This window comes from Harmonia axyridis, chromosome 2 (genome assembly GCF_914767665.1).
Source record: "Harmonia axyridis chromosome 2, icHarAxyr1.1, whole genome shotgun sequence".
In the NCBI taxonomy this organism is placed as follows: Eukaryota; Metazoa; Arthropoda; class Insecta; order Coleoptera; family Coccinellidae; genus Harmonia; species Harmonia axyridis.
The window spans coordinates 43,952,779-43,969,010 of NC_059502.1; positions in this window are offsets into that span (position 1 = coordinate 43,952,779).

The following is a 16,232-nucleotide window of genomic DNA, read 5'->3' on the forward strand; positions in this document are numbered from 1 at the left end:
GGGACGAAAGCTTGACACGCGTGTCTAAGGAAACCACATTGGTATAAGGGACTGTTCTTATTCCCTTCTTTCTGTATAATGATCAATTATCCAAGTGAGCCATTCCACATTGTTGATTTTCTTGGACTCGGATGACACGCAGGTAGCTATTATCTTTTACGTGGTAAGGTCAATTGCTGCTGTAACCACAAATGCACGACTGACTTCTGTTGTTGATTTGATTTGTTTGTTATTTCCTTCAATGTTTCTCATTCTAACACTTCTCATCGTATTGCACAGGGACGAAAGCTTGACACACGTGTCTATGGAAACCACATTGGTATAAGGGACTGTTCTTATTCCCTTCTTTCTGTATAATGATCAATTATCCAAGTAAGCCATTCCACATTGTTGATTTTCTTGGACTCGGATGACACGCAGGTAGTTATTATCTTTTACGTGGTAAGGTCAATTGCTGCTGTAACCACAAATGCACGACTGACTTCTGTTGTTGATTTCATTTGTTTGTTATTTCCTTCTATGTTTCTCATTCTTACACTTTTCATCGTATTGCACAGGAACGAAAGCTTGACACGCGTGTCTAAGGAAACCACATTGGTATAAGGGACTGTTCTTATTCCCTTCTTTCTGTATAATGATCAATTATCCAAGTGAGCCATTCCACATTGTTGATTTTCTTGGACTCGGATGACACGCAGGTAGCTATTATCTTTTACGTGGTAAGGTCAATTGCTGCTGTAACCACAAATGCACGACTGACTTCTGTTGTTGATTTCATTTGTTTGTTATTTCCTTCTATGTTTCTCATTCTTACACTTCTCATCGTATTGCACAGGGACGAAAGCTTGACACACGTGTCTATGGAAACCACATTGGTATAAGGGACTGTTCTTATTCCCTTCTTTCTGTATAATGATCAATTATCCAAGTAAGCCATTCCACATTGTTGATTTTCTTGGACTCGGATGTCACGCAGGTAGCTATAATCTCCCACGTGGTAAGGTCAATTGCTGCTGTAACCACAAATGCACGACTGACTTCTAATGTTGATTTCATTTGTTTGTTATTTCCTTCAATGTTTCTCATTCTTACACTTTTCGTCGTATTGCACAGGGACGAAAGCTTGACACGCGTGTCTAAGGAAACCACATTGGTATAAGGGACTGTTCTTATTCCCTTCTTTCTGTATAATGATCAATTATCCAAGTGAGCCATTCCACATTGTTGATTTTCTTGGACTCGGATGACACGCAGGTAGCTATTATCTTTTACGTGGTAAGGTCAATTGCTGCTGTAACCACAAATGCACGACTGACTTCTGTTGTTGATTTCATTTGTTTGTTATTTCCTTCTATGTTTCTCATTCTTACACTTTTCATCGTATTGCACAGGAACGAAAGCTTGACACGCGTGTCTAAGGAAACCACATTGGTATAAGGGACTGTTCTTATTCCCTTCTTTCTGTATAATGATCAATTATCCAAGTGAGCCATTCCACATTGTTGATTTTCTTGGACTCGGATGTCACGCAGGTAGCTATGATCTCCCACGTGGTAAGGTCAATTGCTGCTGTAACCACAAATGCACGACGGACTTCTGTTGTTGATTTCATTCGTTTGTTATTTTCTTCAATGTTTCTCATTCTAACACTTTTCATCGTAATGCACAGGGACGAAAGCTTGACACACGTGTCTATGGAAACCACATTGGTATAAGGGACTGTTCTTACTTCATTCTTTCTGTATAATGATCAATTATCCAAGTAAGCCATTTTCCACATTGTTGATTTTCTTGGACTCGGATGTCACGCAGGTAGCTATAATCTCCCACGTGGTAAGGTCAATTGCTGCTGTAATCACAAATGCACGACTGACTTCTGTTGTTGATTTGATTTGTTTGTTATTTCCTTCAATGTTTCTCATTCTAACACTTCTCATCGTATTGCACAGGGACGAAAGCTTGACACACGTGTCTATGGAAACCACATTGGTATAAGGGACTGTTCTTATTCCCTTCTTTCTGTATAATGATCAATTATCCAAGTAAGCCATTCCACATTGTTGATTTTCTTGGACTCGGATGACACGCAGGTAGCTATTATCTTTTACGTGGTAAGGTCAATTGCTGCTGTAACCACAAATGCACGACTGACTTCTGTTGTTGATTTCATTTGTTTGTTATTTCCTTCTATGTTTCTCATTCTTACACTTTTCATCGTATTGCACAGGGACGAAAGCTTGACACGCGTGTCTAAGGAAACCACTTTGGTATAAGGGACTGTTCTTATTCCCTTCTTTCTGTATAATGATCAATTATCCAAGTGAGCCATTCCACATTGTTGATTTTCTTGGACTCGAATGTCACGCAGGTAGCTTTAATCTCCCACGTGGTAAGGTCAATTGCTGCTGTAACCACAAATGCACGACTGACTTCTGTTGTTGATTTCATTCGTTTGTTATTTTCTTCAATGTTTCTCATTCTAACACTTTTCATCGTATTGCACAGAGACGAAAGCTTGACACGCGTGTCTAAGGAAACCACTTTGGTATAAGGGACTGTTCTTATTCCCTTCTTTCTGTATAATGATCAATTATCCAAGTGAGCCATTCCACATTGTTGATTTTCTTGGACTCGGATGACACGCAGGTATCTATTATCTTTTACGTGGTAAGGTCAATTGCTGCTGTAACCACAAATGCACGACTGACTTCTGTTGTTGATTTCATTTGTTTGTTATTTCCCCTTATGTTTCTCATTCTAACATTTTTCATCGTATTGCACAGGGACGAAAGCTTGACACACGTGTCTGAGGAAACCACTTTGGTATAAGGGACTGTACTTATTCCCTTCTTTCTGTTTAATGAACAATTATCCAAGTAAGCCGTTCCACATTGTTCATTTTCTTGGACTCGGATGTCACGCAGGTAGCTGTAATCTCCCACGTGGTAAGGTCAATCGCTGCTGTAACCACAAATGCACGACTGACTTCTGTTGTTGATTTCATTCGTTTGTTATTCTCTTCAATGTTTCTCATTCTAACACTTTTCATCGTATTGCACAGAGACGAAAGCTTGACACGCGTGTCTAAGGAAACCACTTTGGTATAAGGGACTGTTCTTATTCCCTTCTTTTTGTTTAATGAACAATTATCCAAATAAGCCATTCCACATTGTTGATTTTCTTGGACTCGGATGTCACGCAGGTAGCTATAATCTCCCACGTGGTAAGGTCAATTGCTGCTGTAACCACAAATGCACGACTGACTTCTGTTGTTGATTTCATTCGTTTGTTATTTTCTTCAATGTTTCTCATTCTAACACTTTTCATCGTATTGCACAGGGACGAAAGCTTGACACACGTGTCTAAGGAAACCACTTTGGTATAAGGAACTGTTCTTACTTCATTCTTTCTGTATAATGATCAATTATCCAAGTAAGCCATTCCACATTGTTGATTTTCTTGGACTCGGATGTCACGCAGGTAGCTATAATCTCCCACGTGGTAAGGTCAATTGCTGCTTTAACCACAAATGCACGACTGACTTCTAATGTTGATTTCATTTGTTTGTTATTTCCTTCAATGTTTCTCATTCTAACACTTTTCATCGTATTGCACAGGGACGAAAGCTTGACACACGTGTCTATGGAAACCACATCGGTATAAGGGACTGTTCTCATTCCCTTCTTTCTGTAGGATGATCAATTATCCAAGTAAGCCATTCCACATTGTTGATTTTCTTGGACTCGGATGACACGCAGGTAGCTATAATCTGTAACGTGGTGAGGTCAATTGCTGCTGTAACCACAAATGCACGACTGACTTCTGTTGTTGATTTCATTTGTTTGTTATTTCCTTCAATGTTTCTCATTCTAACACTTTTCATCGTATTGCACAGGGACGAAAGCTTGACACACGTGTCTAAGGATACGACTTTGGTATAAGGGACTGTTCTTATTCAATTCTTTTTGTTTAATGAACAATTATCCAAGTAAGCCCTTCCACATTGTTGATTTTCTTGGACTCGGATGTCACGCAGGTAGCTATAATCTCCCACGTGGTAAGGTCAATTGCTGCTTTAACCACAAATGCACGACTGACTTCTAATGTTGATTTCATTTGTTTGTTATTTCCTTCAATGTTTCTCATTCTAACACTTTTCATCGTATTGCACAGGAACGAAAGCTTGACACACGTGTCTATGGAAACCACATCGGTATAAGGGACTGTTCTCATTCCCTTCTTTCTGTAGGATGATCAATTATCCAAGTAAGCCATTCCACATTGTTGATTTTCTTGGACTCGGATGACACGCAGGTAGCTATAATCTCCCACGTGGTAAGGTCAATTGCTGCTGTAACCACAAATGCACGACTGACTTCTGTTGTTGATTTCATTCGTTTGTTATTTTCTTCAATGTTTCTCATTCTAACACTTTTCATCGTAATGCACAGGGACGAAAGCTTGACACACGTGTCTATGGAAACCACATTGGTATAAGGGACTGTTCTTACTTCATTCTTTCTGTATAATGATCAATTATCCAAGTAAGCCATTCCACATTGTTGATTTTCTTGGACTCGGATGTCACGCAGGTAGCTATAATCTCCCACGTGGTAAGGTCAATTGCTGCTGTAATCACAAATGCACGACTGACTTCTGTTGTTGATTTGATTTGTTTGTTATTTCCTTCAATGTTTCTCATTCTAACACTTCTCATCGTATTGCACAGGGACGAAAGCTTGACACACGTGTCTATGGAAACCACATTGGTATAAGGGACTGTTCTTATTCCCTTCTTTCTGTATAATGATCAATTATCCAAGTAAGCCATTCCACATTGTTGATTTTCTTGGACTCGGATGACACGCAGGTAGTTATTATCTTTTACGTGGTAAGGTCAATTGCTGCTGTAACCACAAATGCACGACTGACTTCTGTTGTTGATTTCATTTGTTTGTTATTTCCTTCTATGTTTCTCATTCTTACACTTTTCATCGTATTGCACAGGAACGAAAGCTTGACACGCGTGTCTAAGGAAACCACATTGGTATAAGGGACTGTTCTTATTCCCTTCTTTCTGTATAATGATCAATTATCCAAGTGAGCCATTCCACATTGTTGATTTTCTTGGACTCGGATGACACGCAGGTAGCTATTATCTTTTACGTGGTAAGGTCAATTGCTGCTGTAACCACAAATGCACGACTGACTTCTGTTGTTGATTTCATTTGTTTGTTATTTCCTTCTATGTTTCTCATTCTTACACTTCTCATCGTATTGCACAGGGACGAAAGCTTGACACACGTGTCTATGGAAACCACATTGGTATAAGGGACTGTTCTTATTCATTTCTTTCTGTATAATGAACAATTATCCAAGTAAGCCATTCCACATTGTTGATTTTCTTGGACTCGGATGTCACGCAGGTAGCTATAATCTCCCACGTGGTAAGGTCAATTGCTGCTGTAACCACAAATGCACGACTGACTTCTAATGTTGATTTCATTTCTTTGTTATTTCCTTCAATGTTTCTCATTCTTACACTTTTCGTCGTATTGCACAGGGACGAAAGCTTGACACGCGTGTCTAAGGAAACCACATTGGTATAAGGGACTGTTCTTATTCCCTTCTTTCTGTATAATGATCAATTATCCAAGTGAGCCATTCCACATTGTTGATTTTCTTGGACTCGGATGACACGCAGGTAGCTATTATCTTTTACGTGGTAAGGTCAATTGCTGCTGTAACCACAAATGCACGACTGACTTCTGTTGTTGATTTCATTTGTTTGTTATTTCCCCTTATGTTTCTCATTCTAACATTTTTCATCGTATTGGACAGGGACGAAAGCTTGACACACGTGTCTGAGGAAACCACTTTGGTATAAGGGACTGTAATTATTCCCTTCTTTTTGTTTAATGAACAATTATCCAAGTAAGCCGTTCCACATTGTTCATTTTCTTGGACTAGGATGTCACGCAGGTAGCTGTAATCTCCCACGTGGTAAGGTCAATCGCTGCTGTAACCACAAATGCACGACTGACTTCTGTTGTTGATTTCATTCGTTTGTTATTCTCTTCAATGTTTCTCATTCTAACACTTTTCATCGTATTGCACAGAGACGAAAGCTTGACACGCGTGTCTAAGGAAACCACTTTGGTATAAGGGACTGTTCTTATTCCCTTCTTTTTGTTTAATGAACAATTATCCAAATAAGCCATTCCACATTGTTGATTTTCTTGGACTCGGATGTCACGCAGGTAGCTATAATCTCCCACGTGGTAAGGTCAATTGCTGCTGTAACCACAAATGCACGACTGACTTCTGTTGTTGATTTCATTCGTTTGTTATTTTCTTCAATGTTTCTCATTCTAACACTTTTCATCGTATTGCACAGGGACGAAAGCTTGACACACGTGTCTAAGGAAACCACTTTGGTATAAGGAACTGTTCTTACTTCATTCTTTCTGTATAATGATCAATTATCCAAGTAAGCCTTTCCACATTGTTGATTTTCTTGGACTCGGATGTCACGCAGGTAGCTATAATCTCCCACGTGGTAAGGTCAATTGCTGCTTTAACCACAAATGCACGACTGACTTCTAATGTTGATTTCATTTGTTTGTTATTTCCTTCAATGTTTCTCATTCTAACACTTTTCATCGTATTGCACAGGGACGAAAGCTTGACACACGTGTCTATGGAAACCACATCGGTATAAGGGACTGTTCTTATTCCCTTCTTTCTGTATGATGATCAATTATCCAAGTAAGCCATTCCACATTGTTGATTTGCTTGGACTCGGATGACACGCAGGTAGCTATAATCTGTAACGTGGTGAGGTCAATTGCTGCTGTAACCACAAATGCACGACTGACTTCTGTTGTTGATTTCATTTGTTTGTTATTTCCTTCAATGTTTCTCATTCTAACACTTTTCATCGTATTGCACAGGGACGAAAGCTTGACACACGTGTCTAAGGATACGACTTTGGTATAAGGGACTGTTCTTATTCAATTCTGTTTGTTTAATGAACAATTATCCAAGTAAGCCGTTCCACATTGTTGATTTTCTTGGACTCGGATGTCACGCAGGTAGCTATAATCTCCCACGTGGTAAGGTCAATTGCTGCTGTAACCACAAATGCACGACTGACTTCTGTTGTTGATTTCATTCGTTTGTTATTTTCTTCAATGTTTCTCATTCTAACACTTTTCATCGTAATGCACAGGGACGAAAGCTTGACACACGTGTCTATGGAAACCACATTGGTATAAGGGACTCTTCTTACTTCATTCTTTCTGTATAATAATCAATTATCCAAGTAAGCCATTCCACATTGTTGATTTTCTTGGACTCGGATGTCACGCAGGTAGCTATAATCTCCCACGTGGTAAGGTCAATTGCTGCGGTAATCACAATTGCACGACTGCCTTCTGTTGTTGATTTGATTTGTTTGTTATTTCCTTCAATGTTTTTCATTCTAACACTTCTCATCGTATTGCACAGGGACGAAAGCTTGACACACGTGTCTATGGAAACCACATTGGTATAAGGGACTGTTCTTATTCCCTTCTTTCTGTATAATGATCAATTATCCAAGTGAGCCATTCCACATTGTTGATTTTCTTGGACTCGGATGACACGCAGGTAGCTATTATCTTTTACGTGGTAAGGTCAATTGCTGCTGTAACCACAAATGCACGACTGACTTCTGTTGTTGATTTCATTTGTTTGTTATTTCCTTCTATGTTTCTCATTCTTACACTTTTCATCGTATTGCACAGGGACGAAAGCTTGACACGCGTGTCTAAGGAAACCACATTGGTATAAGGGACTGTTCTTATTCCCTTCTTTCTGTATAATGATCAATTATCCAAGTGAGCCATTCCACATTGTTGATTTTCTTGGACTCGGATGACACGCAGGTAGCTATTATCTTTTACGTGGTAAGGTCAATTGCTGCTGTAACCACAAATGCACGACTGACTTCTGTTGTTGATTTCATTTGTTTGTTATTTCCTTCTATGTTTCTCATTCTTACACTTCTCATCGTATTGCACAGGGACGAAAGCTTGACACACGTGTCTATGGAAACCACATTGGTATAAGGGACTGTTCTTATTCCCTTCTTTCTGTATAATGATCAATTATCCAAGTAAGCCATTCCACATTGTTGATTTTCTTGGACTCGGATGTCACGCAGGTAGCTATAATCTCCCACGTGGTAAGGTCAATTGCTGCTGTAACCACAAATGCACGACTGACTTCTAATGTTGATTTCATTTGTTTGTTATTTCCTTCAATGTTTCTCATTCTTACACTTTTCGTCGTATTGCACAGGGACGAAAGCTTGACACGCGTGTCTAAGGAAACCACATTGGTATAAGGGACTGTTCTTATTCCCTTCTTTCTGTATAATGATCAATTATCCAAGTGAGCCATTCCACATTGTTGATTTTCTTGGACTCGGATGACACGCAGGTAGCTATTATCTTTTACGTGGTAAGGTCAATTGCTGCTGTAACCACAAATGCACGACTGACTTCTGTTGTTGATTTCATTTGTTTGTTATTTCCCCTTATGTTTCTCATTCTAACATTTTTCATCGTATTGGACAGGGACGAAAGCTTGACACACGTGTCTGAGGAAACCACTTTGGTATAAGGGACTGTACTTATTCCCTTCTTTTTGTTTAATGAACAATTATCCAAGTAAGCCGTTCCACATTGTTCATTTTCTTGGACTCGGATGTCACGCAGGTAGCTGTAATCTCCCACGTGGTAAGGTCAATCGCTGCTGTAACCACAAATGCACGACTGACTTCTGTTGTTGATTTCATTCGTTTGTTATTCTCTTCAATGTTTCTCATTCTAACACTTTTCATCGTATTGCACAGAGACGAAAGCTTGACACGCGTGTCTAAGGAAACCACTTTGGTATAAGGGACTGTTCTTATTCCCTTCTTTTTGTTTAATGAACAATTATCCAAATAAGCCATTCCACATTGTTGATTTTCTTGGACTCGGATGTCACGCAGGTAGCTATAATCTCCCACGTGGTAAGGTCAATTGCTGCTGTAACCACAAATGCACGACTGACTTCTGTTGTTGATTTCATTCGTTTGTTATTTTCTTCAATGTTTCTCATTCTAACACTTTTCATCGTATTGCACAGGGACGAAAGCTTGACACACGTGTCTAAGGAAACCACTTTGGTATAAGGAACTGTTCTTACTTCATTCTTTCTGTATAATGATCAATTATCCAAGTAAGCCATTCCACATTGTTGATTTTCTTGGACTCGGATGTCACGCAGGTAGCTATAATCTCCCACGTGGTAAGGTCAATTGCTGCTTTAACCACAAATGCACGACTGACTTCTAATGTTGATTTCATTTGTTTGTTATTTCCTTCAATGTTTCTCATTCTAACACTTTTCATCGTATTGCACAGGGACGAAAGCTTGACACACGTGTCTATGGAAACCACATCGGTATAAGGGACTGTTCTTATTCCCTTCTTTCTGTATGATGATCAATTATCCAAGTAAGCCATTCCACATTGTTGATTTTCTTGGACTCGGATGACACGCAGGTAGCTATAATCTGTAACGTGGTGAGGTCAATTGCTGCTGTAACCACAAATGCACGACTGACTTGTGTTGTTGATTTCATTTGTTTGTTATTTCCTTCAATGTTTCTCATTCTAACACTTTTCATCGTATTGCACAGGGACGAAAGCTTGACACACGTGTCTAAGGATACGACTTTGGTATAAGGGACTGTTCTTATTCAATTCTTTTTGTTTAATGAACAATTATCCAAGTAAGCCGTTCCACATTGTTGATTTTCTTGGACTCGGATGTCACGCAGGTAGCTATAATCTCCCACGTGGTAAGGTCAATTGCTGCTGTAACCACAAATGCACGACTGACTTCTGTTGTTGATTTCATTCGTTTGTTATTTTCTTCAATGTTTCTCATTCTAACACTTTTCATCGTAATGCACAGGGACGAAAGCTTGACACACGTGTCTATGGAAACCACATTGGTATAAGGGACTGTTCTTACTTCATTCTTTCTGTATAATGATCAATTATCCAAGTAAGCCATTCCACATTGTTGATTTTCTTGGACTCGGATGTGACGCAGGTAGCTATAATCTCCCACGTGGTAAGGTCAATTGCTGCTGTAATCACAATTGCACGACTGCCTTCTGTTGTTGATTTGATTTGTTTGTTATTTCCTTCAATGTTTCTCATTCTAACACTTCTCATCGTATTGCACAGGGACGAAAGCTTGACACACGTGTCTATGGAAACCACATTGGTATAAGGGACTGTTCTTATTCCCTTCTTTCTGTATAATGATCAATTATCCAAGTAAGCCATTCCACATTGTTGATTTTCTTGGACTCGGATGACACGCAGGTAGCTATTATCTTTTTCGTGGTAAGGTCAATTGCTACTGTAACCACAAATGCACGACTGACTTCTGTTGTTGATTTCATTTGTTTGTTATTTCCTTCTATGTTTCTCATTCTTACACTTTTCATCGTATTGCACAGGGACGAAAGCTTGACACGCGTGTCTAAGGAAACCACATTGGTATAAGGGACTGTTCTTATACCCTTCTTTCTGTATAATGATCAATTATCCAAGTGAGCCATTCCACATTGTTGATTTTCTTGGACTCGGATGACACGCAGGTAGCTATTATCTTTTACGTGGTAAGGTCAATTGCTGCTGTAATCACAAATGCACGACTGACTTCTGTTGTTGATTTGATTTGTTTGTTATTTCCTTCAATGTTTCTCATTCTAACACTTCTCATCGTATTGCACAGGGACGAAAGCTTGACACACGTGTCTATGGAAACCACATTGGTATAAGGGACTGTTCTTATTCCCTCCTTTCTGTATAATGATCAATTATCCAAGTAAGCCATTCCACATTGTTGATTTTCTTGGACTCGGATGTCACGCAGGTAGCTATAATCTCCCACGTGGTAAGGTCAATTGCTGCTGTAACCACAAATGCACGACTGACTTCTAATGTTGATTTCATTTGTTTGTTATTTCCTTCAATGTTTCTCATTCTTACACTTTTCGTCGTATTGCACAGGGACGAAAGCTTGACACGCGTGTCTAAGGAAACCACATTGGTATAAGGGACTGTTCTTATTCCCTTCTTTCTGTATAATGATCAATTATCAAAGTGAGCCATTCCACATTGTTGATTTTCTTGGACTCGGATGACACGCAGGTAGCTATTATCTTTTACGTGGTAAGGTCAATTGCTGCTGTAACCACAAATGCACGACTGACATCTGTTGTTGATTTCATTTGTTTGTTATTTCCCCTTATGTTTCTCATTCTAACATTTTTCATCGTATTGCACAGGGACGAAAGCTTGACACACGTGTCTGAGGAAACCACTTTGGTATAAGGGACTGTACTTATTCCCTTCTTCTTGTTTAATGAACAATTATCCAAGTAAGCCGTTCCACATTGTTCATTTTCTTGGACTCGGATGTCACGCAGGTAGCTGTAATCTCCCACGTGGTAAGGTCAATCGCTGCTGTAACCACAAATGCAAGACTGACTTCTGTTGTTGATTTCATTCGTTTGTTATTTTCTTCAATGTTTCTCATTCTAACACTTTTCATCGTATTGCACAGAGACGAAAGCTTGACACGCGTGTCTAAGGAAACCACTTTGGTATAAGGGACTGTTCTTATTCCCTTCTTTTTGTTTAATGAACAATTATCCAAGTAAGCCGTTCCACATTGTTGATTTTCTTGGACTCGGATGTCACGCAGGTAGCTATAATCTCCCACGTGGTAAGGTCAATTGCTGCTTTAACCACAAATGCACGACTGACTTCTAATGTTGATTTCATTTGTTTGTTATTTCCTTCAATGTTTCTCATTCTAACACTTTTCATCGTATTGCACAGGGACGAAAGCTTGACACACGTGTCTAAGGATACGACTTTGGTATAAGGGACTGTTCTTATTCAATTCTTTTTGTTTAATGAACAATTATCCAAGTAAGCCGTTCCACATTGTTGATTTTCTTGGACTCGGATGTCACGCAGGTAGCTATAATCTCCCACGTGGTAAGGTCAATTGCTGCTGTAACCACAAATGCACGACTGACTTCTGTTGTTGATTTCATTCGTTTGTTATTTTCTTCAATGTTTCTCATTCTAACACTTTTCATCGTAATGCACAGGGACGAAAGCTTGACACACGTGTCTATGGAAACCACATTGGTATAAGGGACTGTTCTTATTCCCTCCTTTCTGTATAATGATCAATTATCCAAGTAAGCCATTCCACATTGTTGATTTTCTTGGACTCGGATGTCACGCAGGTAGCTATAATCTCCCACGTGGTAAGGTCAATTGCTGCTGTAACCACAAATGCACGACTGACTTCTAATGTTGATTTCATTTGTTTGTTATTTCCTTCAATGTTTCTCATTCTTACACTTTTCATCGTATTGCACAGGGACAAAAGCTTGACACGCGTGTCTAAGGAAACCACATTGGTATAAGGGACTGTTCTTATTCCCTTCTTTCTGTATAATGATCAATTATCCAAGTGAGCCATTCCACATTGTTGATTTTCTTGGACTCGGATGACACGCAGGTAGCTATTATCTTTTACGTGGTAAGGTCAATTGCTGCTGTAACCACAAATGCACGACTGACATCTGTTGTTGATTTCATTTGTTTGTTATTTCCCCTTATGTTTCTCATTCTAACATTTTTCATCGTATTGCACAGGGACGAAAGCTTGACACACGTGTCTGAGGAAACCACTTTGGTATAAGGGACTGTACTTATTCCCTTCTTCTTGTTTAATGAACAATTATCCAAGTAAGCCGTTCCACATTGTTCATTTTCTTGGACTCGGATGTCACGCAGGTAGCTGTAATCTCCCACGTGGTAAGGTCAATCGCTGCTGTAACCACAAATGCACGACTGACTTCTGTTGTTGATTTCATTCGTTTGTTATTTTCTTCAATGTTTCTCATTCTAACACTTTTCATCGTATTGCACAGAGACGAAAGCTTGACACGCGTGTCTAAGGAAACCACTTTGGTATAAGGGACTGTTCTTATTCCCTTCTTTTTGTTTAATGAACAATTATCCAAGTAAGCCGTTCCACATTGTTGATTTTCTTGGACTCGGATGTCACGCAGGTAGCTATAATCTCCCACGTGGTAAGGTCAATTGCTGCTTTAACCACAAATGCACGACTGACTTCTAATGTTGATTTCATTTGTTTGTTATTTCCTTCAATGTTTCTCATTCTAACACTTTTCATCGTATTGCACAGGGACGAAAGCTTGACACACGTGTCTAAGGATACGACTTTGGTATAAGGGACTGTTCTTATTCAATTCTTTTTGTTTAATGAACAATTATCCAAGTAAGCCGTTCCACATTGTTGATTTTCTTGGACTCGGATGTCACGCAGGTAGCTATAATCTCCCACGTGGTAAGGTCAATTGCTGCTGTAACCACAAATGCACGACTGACTTCTGTTGTTGATTTCATTCGTTTGTTATTTTCTTCAATGTTTCTCATTCTAACACTTTTCATCGTAATGCACAGGGACGAAAGCTTGACACACGTGTCTATGGAAACCACATTGGTATAAGGGACTGTTCTTACTTCATTCTTTCTGTATAATGATCAATTATCCAAGTAAGCCATTCCACATTGTTGATTTTCTTGGACTCGGATGTCACGCAGGTAGCTATAATCTCCCACGTGGTAAGGTCAATTGCTGCTGTAATCACAAATGCACGACTGACTTCTGTTGTTGATTTGATTTGTTTGTTATTTCCTTCAATGTTTCTCATTCTAACACTTCTCATCGTATTGCACAGGGACGAAAGCTTGACACACGTGTCTATGGAAACCACATTGGTATAAGGGACTGTTCTTATTCCCTTCTTTCTGTATAATGATCAATTATCCAAGTAAGCCATTCCACATTGTTGATTTTCTTGGACTCGGATGACACGCAGGTAGCTATTATCTTTTACGTGGTAAGGTCAATTGCTGCTGTAACCACAAATGCACGACTGACTTCTGTTGTTGATTTCATTTGTTTGTTATTTCCTTCTATGTTTCTCATTCTTACACTTTTCATCGTATTGCACAGGGACGAAAGCTTGACACGCGTGTCTAAGGAAACCACTTTGGTATGAGGGACTGTTCTCATTCCCTTCGTTTTGTTCAATCAACAATTATCCAAGTAAGCCATTCCACATTGTTGATTTTCTTGGACTCGAATGTCACGCAGGTAGCTTTAATCTCCCACGTGGTAAGGTCAATTGCTGCTGTTACCACAAATGCACGACTGACTTCTGTTGTTGATTTCATTTGTTTGTTATTTCCTTCTATGTTTCTCATTCTTACACTTTTCATCGTATTGCACAGGGACGAAAGCTTGACACGCGTGTCTAAGGAAACCACTTTGGTATAAGGGACTGTTCTTATTCCCTTCGTTTTGTTTAAAGAACAGATTATAGCTACCTGCGTGTCATCCGAGTCCAAGAAAATCAACAATGTGGAATGGCTTACTTGGATAATTGATCATCATACAGAAAGAAGGGAATAAGAACAGTCCCTTATACCAATGTGGTTTACATAGACACGTGTGTCAAGCTTTCGTCCCTGTGCAATACGATGAGAAGTGTTAGAATGAGAAACATTGAAGGAAATTACAAACAAATGAAATCAACAACAGAAGTCAGCCGTCCAATTGTGGTTACAGCAGCAATTGACCTTATACCAAAGTGGTTTCCTTAGACACGCGTGTCAAGCTTTCGTCCCTGTGCAATACGATGAAAAGTGTTAGAATGAGAAACATAGAAGGAAATAACAAACAAATGAAATCAACAACAGAAGTCAGTCGTGCATTTGTGGTTACAGCAGCAATTGACCTTACCACGTGGGAGATTATAGCTACCTGCGTAACATCCGAGTCCAAGAAAATCAACAATGTGGAATGGCTTACTTGGATAATTGATCATTATCTGTATAATGATCAATTATCCAAGTAAGAATGAAGTAAGAACAGTCCCTTATACCAATGTGGTTTCCATAGACACGTGTGTCAAGCTTTCGTCCCTGTGCAATACGATGAAAAGTGTTAGAATGAGAAACATTGAAGAAACGAATGAAATCAACAACAGAAGTCAGTCGTGCATTTGTGGTTACAGCAGCAATTGACCTTACCACGTAAAAGATTATAGCTACCTGCGTGTCATCCGAGTCCAAGAAAATCAACAATGTGGAATGGCTTACTTGGATAATTGATCATTATACAGAAAGAAGGGAATAAGAACAGTCCCTTATACCAATGTGGTTTCCATAGACACGTGTGTCAAGCTTTCGTCCCTGTGCAATACGATGAGAAGTGTTAGAATGAGAAACATTGAAGGAAATAACAAACAAATCAAATCAACAACAGAAGTCAGTCGTGCATTTGTGATTACAGCAGCAATTGACCTTACCACGTGGGAGATTATAGCTAGCTGCGTGACATCCGAGTCCAAGAAAATCAACAATGTGGAATGGCTTACTTGGATAATTGATCATTATACAGAAAGAATGAAGTAAGAACAAACCCTTATACCAATGTGGTTTCCATAGACACGTGTGTCAAGCTTTCGTCCCTGTGCAATACGATGAAAAGTGTTAGAATGAGAAACATTGAAGGAAATAACAAACAAATGAAATCAACAACAGAAGTCAGTCGTGCATTTGTGGTTACAGCAGCAATTGACCTTACCACGTTACAGATTATAGCTACCTGCGTGTCATCCGAGTCCAAGAAAATCAACAATGTGGAATGGCTTACTTTGATAATTGATCATCAAACAGAAAGAAGGGAATAAGAACAGTCCCTTATACCAATGTGGTTTACATAGACACGTGTGGTCAAGCTTTCGTCCCTGTGCAATACGATGAGAAGTGTTAGAATGAGAAACATTGAAGGAAATTACAAACAAATGAAATCAACTACAGAAGTCAGCCGTCCAATTGTGGTTACAGCAGCAATTGACCTTACCACGTGGGAGATTATAGCTACCCGCGTGTCATCCGATTCCAAGAAAATCAACAATGTGGAATGGCTTACTTGGATAATTGTTCATTAAACAAAACGAAGGGAATAAGAACAGTCCCTTATACCAAAGTGGTTTCCTT